Raw genomic sequence first — 10,489 nt, 5'->3', positions numbered from 1 at the left:
ATACATACATACATACATACATACATACATACATACATACATACATACATCTATTCATACACATATATAGTATGTGCACATATATGTAGGTATGTAGATATGCATACACATACCACAAACACCTACATATACATATATATATACATGTGTGTATGTATGTATGTATGTATCTTGTATCTTCACAGTTATCTGCATGCCACCCCTGCTCCCTCCATTAGAATTTATGCTACTTGAGAGTAGGGACTATGTTTTTGCCTTACTTCTCACCCCCAAAAGTAGCATAACGCCTGGCCATAGCAAAGGCTCACTAAATATCTGTCAATTGCCTATCACTTTGTCCCCTCACAGCTAACCTCCTAGAAAAGGTTTCTTCTTGCCATTTTCTCATCTCCCACTCACACTTCATCCCTTGAAATCCAGCTTCCCACCCTGCCACACAAATGAAATTGCTCATTCCAAGATTATCAGTGATTGCTTAACTGAAAAATGTAATGGCTTTTTCTCAATCCTCATTCTTCCTGATTTCTCTATAGTTTGCTACTGTGTCACCCTCTCTTAACGTGACAACTTTCCTCCCTTGACTTTAGTGAGACTTTTTTCTTTGAGTTTTAGTCCCACCACTTCCCAGTCTCCTTTTTCTTCTTACTAAATGTCAGTATCCTACAAGAGTCTATTTTGGGCTTTCCTTACTCTCTGCAATTTATCCCTTGGTCATCTCATCAACTACCATGAATTCACTAATCACCTCCATACAAGTAATTCCCAAGTCTTCATATATAACCCTAATCTCCTTCCGAATTCCAGTCTTACATTGCATACTGTCTCCTAGGCATTTCAACTTGGATGTCCCATTGGCATTTGAATGTGAGCAAAATTGAGACCCATTACATTTCATCCTAAAGTCATCTCTTTTCCAAACTTTTCCAAACTCAACAGAACTCTAGTGTTTTGGAAAGCACCACCATCCTTTCAGTCACTTAACTTCACAATTTGAAGTCATCTTTGATCCTTCCCTATCTCTCACCACTCAAGGACAACTGGATAGAACCTCACAGTAGAGAAGGCAGATAGGTGGCTTAGTGCTGAAACCTGGAGTCAGTTAGACCTGAATTCAAGCTCCCCCTTCACTTATTAGCTGTGTGATTCTAGGTAAATCACTTAACCTCTGTCAATTTCCTAATCTGTGAAATGGGATGATGATAATAATAGCATCTAACTCAAGGGTAGTTTGGGCAACGAAATAAAATCAGATAACACATCTAAAACATTTTGTAACCCTTAAAGCATTGTATAAATGATAGCTATCAGCATTATTATTATCTCTCACAAGTTTCCACTTCTCTCCACTCATATATCCTCTACCTTAGTTCAGGTCTTTCTCATTCTCTTCTGGACTGTTGTAATAGCCTTCTATTTGGTATTCCTACATACCATCTCCTCCATTTACCTGTCCTCAGCACACCTACAAAACTAAAATTCCCAAAATATAGATTGATTCTCTCTCTCTCTGTCTATGTCTCTCTCTCTCAATACACACACACATACACACACACACACACACACACACACACCTTTAAAACTTCCCAATTAAAATACAAAATCCAACTCTTGATTTTGTAGACTAACTAGGCAATACCAATGAATGGGATGTTGTTTAGAATAGCCTGTAACATAATCCTAAGCTACTTTAAAATAACCTGATGTAACTTTTGAAGCATGGGATTGTAGATTTAGAACTTAGTCATTCCAACTCTCTCATTTTACAGGTAAGACAATAGTGGTACCAAAAAATTAGGTGACTGGCCTGAGGTCACAGATAGCAAGTGACAAGACTGGGATTTAACCCCAAGTCCCCTGTACACTCTTTCCATTGCCTCATGCTCCTGACCTATCCAACTGGGCTTCATCATCAGTAAAAAAGGAATAATAATATTTACATAACCTCCTTCCTACGATTGTTGTAAATAAAGTGCTTTGTAAACAGAAATATGGTATGTTTGCTATCCAGGGCCCCTATTCACCCTTCTACTAACTAAGCAAACAAGAGATACTTTCAGATTTTCATTTGTAACATGGCTTCTCTAAGCCATAATAACCCATAACATGATGTTGCAATGGCTAAGGTAATACTTGTATAATGAGCAGCTTCCAATTCCCCATTAGGTCAGCTAACGGAACTGTTGCCAGAGCTTTGTATCAACAGTGTTTTTAAGAAAATAACCTATCATTCTTTCATAGACGTCTATAAAGTTTCTGACAAATTTGACCCTTTCTTATTTTTAGTTTCAAAATAATCTGATCAACCATTCAACAGATGGAGGAATTTGATAATGCAGTCTGCAGGTAGCATTAATAAAAAGTAATGAGATCTTTCTGGTTCAGGTCCTTTATTCTTTGTTTGTGTCTCATTTGACAATGCCGAGGTATGGATGACTGAAGAAGACATTAGACGTAGGTTCTCCCATGAAACAGAAGTTAAAGGGAAGTATTTTGCTACTTTTATAATAACTTTTATGACTTATGTAGTATTTTCTGATTATATTATATTAAATATAAAAATATGTTATGAGATATAATAGCTAGAATATATATTGTATATGTATGTGTGTGTGTGTGTGTGTGTGTGTGTGTAATGGTTTAAGCTTTGCAAAGCAAATAACATATGTTACCTTCTTTTGACCCTCACAATAACCCTATGAAGTAGGTACTGGTATTATGCCTATTTTATAGATGAGGAAACTGAATCAGAGATATTGTGTGACTTGTGCAAGATTGCCTACAACTAGTAAGTGTCTGAGGCAGGATTTGAACTCAAGTGTAACTGGTCCCAAATACAGTGCTCTGTCCAATGGGGCACCTAGCTGATTACAGAGTGCGTTGCAAAAAAATAAATAAATAAATGATTGTTTTCCTACTTTTTTTATATGGGCTTCACGGAAATCAAATAATGCCTTATTTTACAAATAAGGAAACTGAGGCTCTGAAAGACAAAAAAAATTTCCTAAATTTACATAGTTAGAAAGTAATAGATATGGGATTTGTTCAAATCTACATCTCTTTATTCCCAACCCATCATTCTTTCTATACTGACAAGAGTCTTTGCTGAGTCAAGACAATTAACCATAAAGATGTTTACGGTCAATATCTGCATTTTATTTTTGGAAGGGCATTGATAAACTAGAAAGAGTCTATCAATCAGTGATCATTTATTAGGGTCTGGTTACATACAGACTCTGTACTACATTCTGAGTATACAAATATAAAGAATATAATAATCCTTACTCGCAAAGAATTACACTTTAATAGTGAAAATTTAAGGTATAAGTGTGTGTGTCACCGTGTGTGTTTGTGTATAAAGGGATATATAGATAGGTAGATATGTGTGTAATAAGTATAAACAAAATAAACAAATAAATACAAAGCATTTAAATACAATGTCATACTAGTCATTAAAGGGACAATCAGAAGGGCTTGATGAAGAAGTTAGTACCTAAGTTATGTTTTAAGGTAATAGTCACCTTATATGAACAGTATGAACTGAGGAAAAGGAGTAAGTGCATTCCAGGAATGAGGAGGACAAGAGAAAATATACAGAGAAAAGAGATGAGGTCCCATTTATGAGGAACAAAGGTTCGACCAGTTTGGCTAGATTAAAGAGTGTGGGAGGAGAAATATGCAAATATAGGTTAGGGCTGGGTTGCAAAAACCTTTAAAAGTTGTACAGATAAACGTATATCATATAGTTCTTTATCCTCAAAACAATAGGGAAGCACTAGCGTTTACTAAGTAGAGGAATAACATGGTCATAACTGGACTTAGGGGAAATCATTTTGGCAACACCACATAGGACAGATTGGAATAGGAAGAGATTTGAGGTAGGAAAAAAAAAACGGTCAGGAGGTTGTTAGAATAATCTAGGCAAAATGTGATTAGAGACTGAACAAAGGTAGTAGCTGAGTGGGTGGAGAGAGCAGGTTGGATGATAAGATGTTGTAGAGTAAGAATTAGCAAGATCTAATAATTGTCTATGTGGAGTAGAGGAAGAGTGAGAGTCCATCAATCAACAAGTATTCAGTCCAGAAGCATTTATTAACTACTTACTATATTCCAGGTACTGTGCTAAGCACTGAGGATACAAAGAAAGGCAAAAGACAACCTGCTTTTAAGGAGCTCACAGTCAAAATAGTGAGACAATATGCAAAACAATTATGTACAAACAATACACAGGACAAATCAAGGATAATCAATAAAACCTAGGCATTAGAATTAAGTGGGATCCAGACAGGTTTCCTGAAGAAGTTGGGATGTTAGCTGGGACTTAAAGGAAGCCAGAGAAGCAAGGAAGTAGAGATGAGGAGGGGAAGAATTCCAGGCAGAGGGTACAGCCAGTGAAAATACCTGAAGTAAAGAACAGAAAACGTCACTGGATCACAGGGTATCCATGGTAGAGGTATGGGAGAATGGGGAGGACATGAGTTTTAAAGAAGTCTGGAAATGGGGCGGAGCCACAATGGTGGAGTAAAAGCTGTGACTTGCTTGAGCTCTCCCCCAAACCCTTACAAATACCTGTAAAAAATGACTATAAACAAATTCTAGAACAGCAAGACCTACAAAAAGAAAAGAGTGAAACAAATTTCCAGCCCAAGACAACCTGGATGGTTGATAGGAAAGGTCTGTTGCTTCGGGCTGAGAGAGGAGCACAGTTTGGCATGGGCCACACAGGCAAAGATTGGTCCAGAACAATCCCTGAGCAGAGACTGAATCATTGGCTCCTGTGGCAGTTTCCAGACTTCTCAACCCACAAATGCCAAAGACAACTTAGAAAGTCAGTGGGAAAGATCTGTTGAACCTGAGTGAGAGAGAAACATGATCCAGCCCTAGCCCTACAACAGCCCCAGGGAGGCAGCCACAGCAGCAGCAGTTGCTTCCATAGCTCTTGGGCCATAGATGGTGGGGGAATCTAGTGGCTGATGCGAGAGGAATTGCAGGGATCTCTTTGTTGGTGCTGAAGCAGGATTCTCTTGCTTTGCCCATGCTTGGATCTGGGTCACAGTCCTGGGTCAAAGAGGAGTGTTGGCATGGTAGAGTTCATAGTGGCAGTGGACAGGGAATCCTCCTTACAGTTCCAAAGCAGAAAAAAGTGCCTATGGTCACTCATAGACCAGAGCACAGGCCAGGAAAAGAGTAAACACCTTTCCTTTGATCATACCACCTTGGAAAAACTGAAAATTTACAGGTCCCTAGAAGTATCTCTGAAAACCCCTGAAGCTTGGGACAGTACACTCTCCACATTGGAAGCAGAGCCCTACCTTAACAAAAAGTTGAAAAGTCAAGGAATTGGCTGGGAACATTAACAAACAGTGGGGAAAAAATCAGACCATAGAATCTTACTTTGGTGACAAAGAAGATCAAAACATATAGCCAGAATAAGACAACAAAGTCAAAGCTCCTACATCCAAAGCCTCCAAGAAAAATATGAATTGGTCTCAGGCCACAGAAGAGCTCAAAAAGGATTCTGAAAAGCAAGTAAGAGAAATAGAGCAAAAATTGGGAAGAGAAATGAGAGTGATACACGAAAATCATGAAAAACGAGTCAACAGTTTGCTAAAGGAGACCCAAAAAATACTGAAGAAAATAACACCTTAAAAAATAGCCTAACTCAAATGGCGAAAGAGGTCCAAAAATCCAATGAGGAGAAGAATGCCTTAAAAAGTAGAACTGGCCAAATAGGAAAAAAAATCCAAAAGCTTATTGAAGAAAATAATTTTTAAAAAATCAGAATGAAGCAAATGGAAGCTAATGACTCTATGAGAAATCAAGGAATTATAAAAAAAAAAAAAGAATGAAAAAGAGAAGACAATGTGAAATATCTCACTGGAAAAACAACTGACCTGGAAAATAGATCCAGGAGACATAATTTAAAAATTATTGGACTATCTGAAAGCCATGAAAAAAAGACCCTAGACATCATCTTTCAAGAAATTATCAAGGAAAACTGCTCTGATATTCTAGAACCAGAGGGTAAAATAGAAAAGGAAAGAATCCCCCAATCACCTCCTGAAAGACATCCCCAATGGAATACTCCTAGGAATATTATAGCCAAATTCCAGGGTTCCCACGTCAAGGAGAAAATATTTTAAGCAGCCAGAAAGAAACAATTCAAATGTTGTGGAAACACAATCAAGATAACATAAGATTTAGCAGCTTCTACATTAAGGGATCAGAAGGCTTGGAATATGATATTCTGGAGGTCAAAGGAGCTAGGATTAAAACCAAGAATCACCTACCCAACAAAACTGAGTATAATCCTTCAGGAGAAAAAAATGAATATTCAGTGAAATAGAAGACTTGCAAGCATTCTTGATGAAAAGACCAGAGTTAAATAGAAGATTTGCTTTCAAAGACAAGACTAAAGAGAAGCATGAAAAAGTGAACAGGAAAGAGAAATCACAAGGGACTTACTAAAGTTGAACTGTTTACATTCCTACAAGAAAGATGATATTTGTAACTCATGAGACCTTTCTCAGTATTAGGGTAGTTGGAGAGAATATATATACATATATACATATATACATATATACACACACACATATATACATACACACACACACATATATATATATATATATATAAAAAACAGAGGGCACAGGGTGAGTTGAATATGAAAAGATGATATCTAAAAAACAAAATTGAGGAGTGAGAGAGGACTGCACTGGGAGAAGGAGAAAGGGAGAGGTAGAATGGGGTAAATTATCTCACATAAAAGAGGCAAGAAAAAGCTCTTACAATGGAGGGGAAGAGGGGGGAGGTGAGAGAGAATGAGTTAATCTTACTCTCATTTGAGTATAGAAATTTATCTTACCCTATAGGAAAATAGGGGGAAAGGGGATAAGAGATGAGGGGATGATAGAAGAGAGGGCAGATTGGGGGACGGGGTAATCAAAGGCAAACACTTTTGAGGAGGGACAGGGTCAAAGGAGAGAATAGAAAAAATGGGGGGCAGGATAGCAGGGAAATATAATTAGTCTTTCACAACACAACTATTAAGGAAGTTTTATGTGACTACACGTTTAATCTATATCGAATTGCTTGCCTTCTCAATGATGGTGGATGGGGAGGGAGGGAGAGAATTTGGAACTCAAAGTTTTAAAAACAAATGTTAAAAATTGTTTTTACATGAAACTGGGAAATAAGGTATACAGGCAAAGGGCATAGAAATCTATCCTGTGCTATAGGAAAATAGAAGGGGAAGGAGATAAGAGAAGGGGGGGTGATAGAGGGAGGGCAGATTGGGGGAAGGGGTATTTAGAATGCATGCCATCTTGGGGTGTGGGGATGGGAGAGATGGGGAGAAAATTTGGAACTCAAAATCTTGTGGAAGTGACTGTTGAAAACTAAAAATTAATTAATTAATTTTTTTTAAAAAGAAGTCTGGAAAGGAGAGGGGAAGGTTATAAAAGCCTTTCAATGCCAAGCAGAAAAATTATATTTGATCCTAGAGGTGATCGGGAACCAATGGCATATATTGAGTGAAGGGGTGACATGGTCAGACCTAAGCTATTAGGAAGATCACTTTGGCAGCTAAGTGGACTAGATTGAGGAAAGACTTGGCACACTGAAGTACTCCCAGCATGAGGTGAAGAAAGCTTGAAATAGGCTGGCAGCAATGCCAAAATCAGTAGTTCCTGGCAAGAGATTGGATGGTATGTTGGGGGGGCAGGAGCGGGAGTAGAAGAGGGGAAGATGTTGAAAAAGAAAGAGGAAAGATGACATCCAGTTTTAGAGCCTGGGTGACCAATAGGATAGTGGTATACTTGAAATTAATAGTGAAGTTAGGAAGAGAGGAGAGTTTACAAGGAAAAATGATTATGAATGTAGATAACAACTCCAAGCAGCACCATTAGCAGTACTTGTGATTTTGTCATCAGTAGAAATAATGAGCTCAATGATCTTAGAACAACATTCACAAAATAACGCAGAGCAAAATGAGCAGAACCAAGAAAACATTGTATACAGTAACAACAATATTGTTTTAAGAACAACTTTGAGTTGATAAATAATTTTGACTATTATAAATACCCACATTAACAACAAAGGGCATATGAAGGAAGATGCTATCAGCATCCAGAGAAAGAATGGATGAATAAAAGTATGCATAGAATGGTTTTATATATGTGTTTGATTGTATATGTGTGTGTGTGTGTATATATATTTATACACACACATGTATATATATATATATGTGCCTAATGCTAGTCATCTCTAGGGTGGGGAGTAGAGGAGAAAAAAAGAGAAAAAAAGGTACATGATAATTTTATCATATGTGTGTGTGTGTGTTTAAAAAGGAATAGCAAGTTGTACATAATAGACTTGCAGTTTCATGTACAACCAAGAGGAAGAAGAAGTGTTACAATCTTGTAGCTGAAAGGGAATAATGGTCTCAACTCAGGTGGTGGCTATTTGAGTGGAGAAATGGAGATAGATATGAGAGGTGTTAAGAATGTTAAAATGACAATATTTTGCAACTATGTTGTAAAATGTCAGATGTGTGGGGTGAGAGTGAAGAGTTGAGCATGAATGACACTGAAGTTCCAGACCTAAGTGTCTAAAAGAATGGTGATACTCTATAGAAACAGAAGGTCAGAAGATGGGTGGCCTTTGCAGTAAAGATCATGAGTTCTGCTTTGGATATGTTGAGTCGGAGATGTCTATGGAACATACTGTTTGAAATGTTCAATAGTCAATTGGTGATGAGGCGATGGACCTCAGCAAAGAGACTAGTGCTGGATGTATACACCTTAGAGTCATCTGCATAGAAATGATAACTGAATTCCTGAAAGCTAATGAGACCACAGAGAGAGTGGGGGTTAAAAAAAAGAGAGAGAAAGAAGGACTACGACAGAGCTTTGGGCACACACATTGTAAGGGAATGTGACATGGATGATGACATAGAAAAAGACAATGAGGAGTGAATTAATTAATAAGCACTTGTTAAGCACCTGCTATGTGCCAGTCACTTGAAACACAAAGAAAGGCAAAAATAGTCTCTGTTCTAAAGAAGCTAACAGTCTAAGGGGGAAACAACATGCAAATAACTATGTACAAGCAAGATATAGACAGGATAAATTCGGGGTAATAGAGGAAAAGCACTAGCATTAAGGGGAACTGGGAAAGGCTTCTTGCAGAAGGTAGGATTTTACTTGGGACTTGAAGGAAGACAGGGAACTCAGGAGGCAGAAATGAGGAGGGAGAGCATTCTAGGCATGGGGGAAGCCAGTGAAAATGCTTGGAGTTGGGAGATGCACTGTATTTTGTAAGGAACAAGAAGGTCAGTTTCACTGGGCTACAGAATATGTTGGGGCAAGGAAGGTGTAAGACCACTGGGGAGATTGAAGGAGGGCAGATTATGAATGAATTTGAATGCCAAACAAATAATTTCATATTTGATCCTAGGAGTGAAAAGGAGCCATTGGAGTTGGGTTTTTTTTTTTTTGGCTTTTTTATTGGATTGGGGGAGTGACATGGTCAGACCTGCACTTTAAGATCAATTTAACAACTGAGTGGAGGATGGACTGGAATGTGGAGAGACTTGAGGAAGGAAACTAAACAGCAGACCATTGCATTGTTCCAAAGATAAAGTTATGAGGGCCTTCACCAGGGGAGAGACAGTGTTTCAATGAAAGAAGAGGGTATATGTATATGAGATACTATGAAGTTAGGTCTTGGCATCAAATTGGATACGGAAAGGGGTGAAAGAGAATGAGGAATTAAGCATGACAACTAAGTTATAAGCCTGGGTAACCAGGAGGATGGTGGGAATCTCAACAATAATAGGGAAATCCAAAAGACAATAAGTTCAGTTTTGAAGATAGAAGAACCAAGAAAGGGCAACACCATGAAAACCCAGAGAAAGGAGAATATCCAGAAAGAGACCATTGTCAATAGTATTAATTGTTGCCAGTGTCTGCCCGAAGGGTGGAGAAATAGGAATTATAACTCTCATTCCCATAACCAGGAGAATTAGAGAGCAAACCCTTCTCATTTTAAACTAAATCATCAACAACTTGGACAATTGTTATTCTCTACAAATGACTTTAACAAGCAAAATTACAAAGTAAATATGTCTTAACAGTATCTGTGGTATTCATAAGTGATGAGAAGTCCAGTGTTCCTTCTAGTGTAATGATAACAGTGGTCATCTTTTGGCTATTTGAATGGAGATGAGGGCAGGAGAAGACCTTGACTCTCTCTTAAATTCTATCAGTACAATAGTATTTCCCCATTGGTCACAAATTGAGAGGATGGCTTTCCATCATATATATTGAGCAAGAGTCTCTTGACTTAATTAATCAAAAAGCCTTTATTACATGTGTTCTATGCTCCAAGATTGTGTGATGAGGATACAAAAAAAGGTAAAAAAAAGTCTCTACCATTCAGGAGTTCAAATTTTAACGGGAGAAACAGCATGTAAATAACTATATAACATATA

Source organism: Vombatus ursinus, unplaced genomic scaffold, assembly GCF_900497805.2.
Source record: "Vombatus ursinus unplaced genomic scaffold, bare-nosed wombat genome assembly UNPS02014864.1, whole genome shotgun sequence".
Taxonomy (NCBI): domain Eukaryota; kingdom Metazoa; phylum Chordata; class Mammalia; order Diprotodontia; family Vombatidae; genus Vombatus; species Vombatus ursinus.
The sequence above is the reverse complement of the archived record's forward strand: the minus strand, read 5'-3'. Positions refer to the sequence as shown.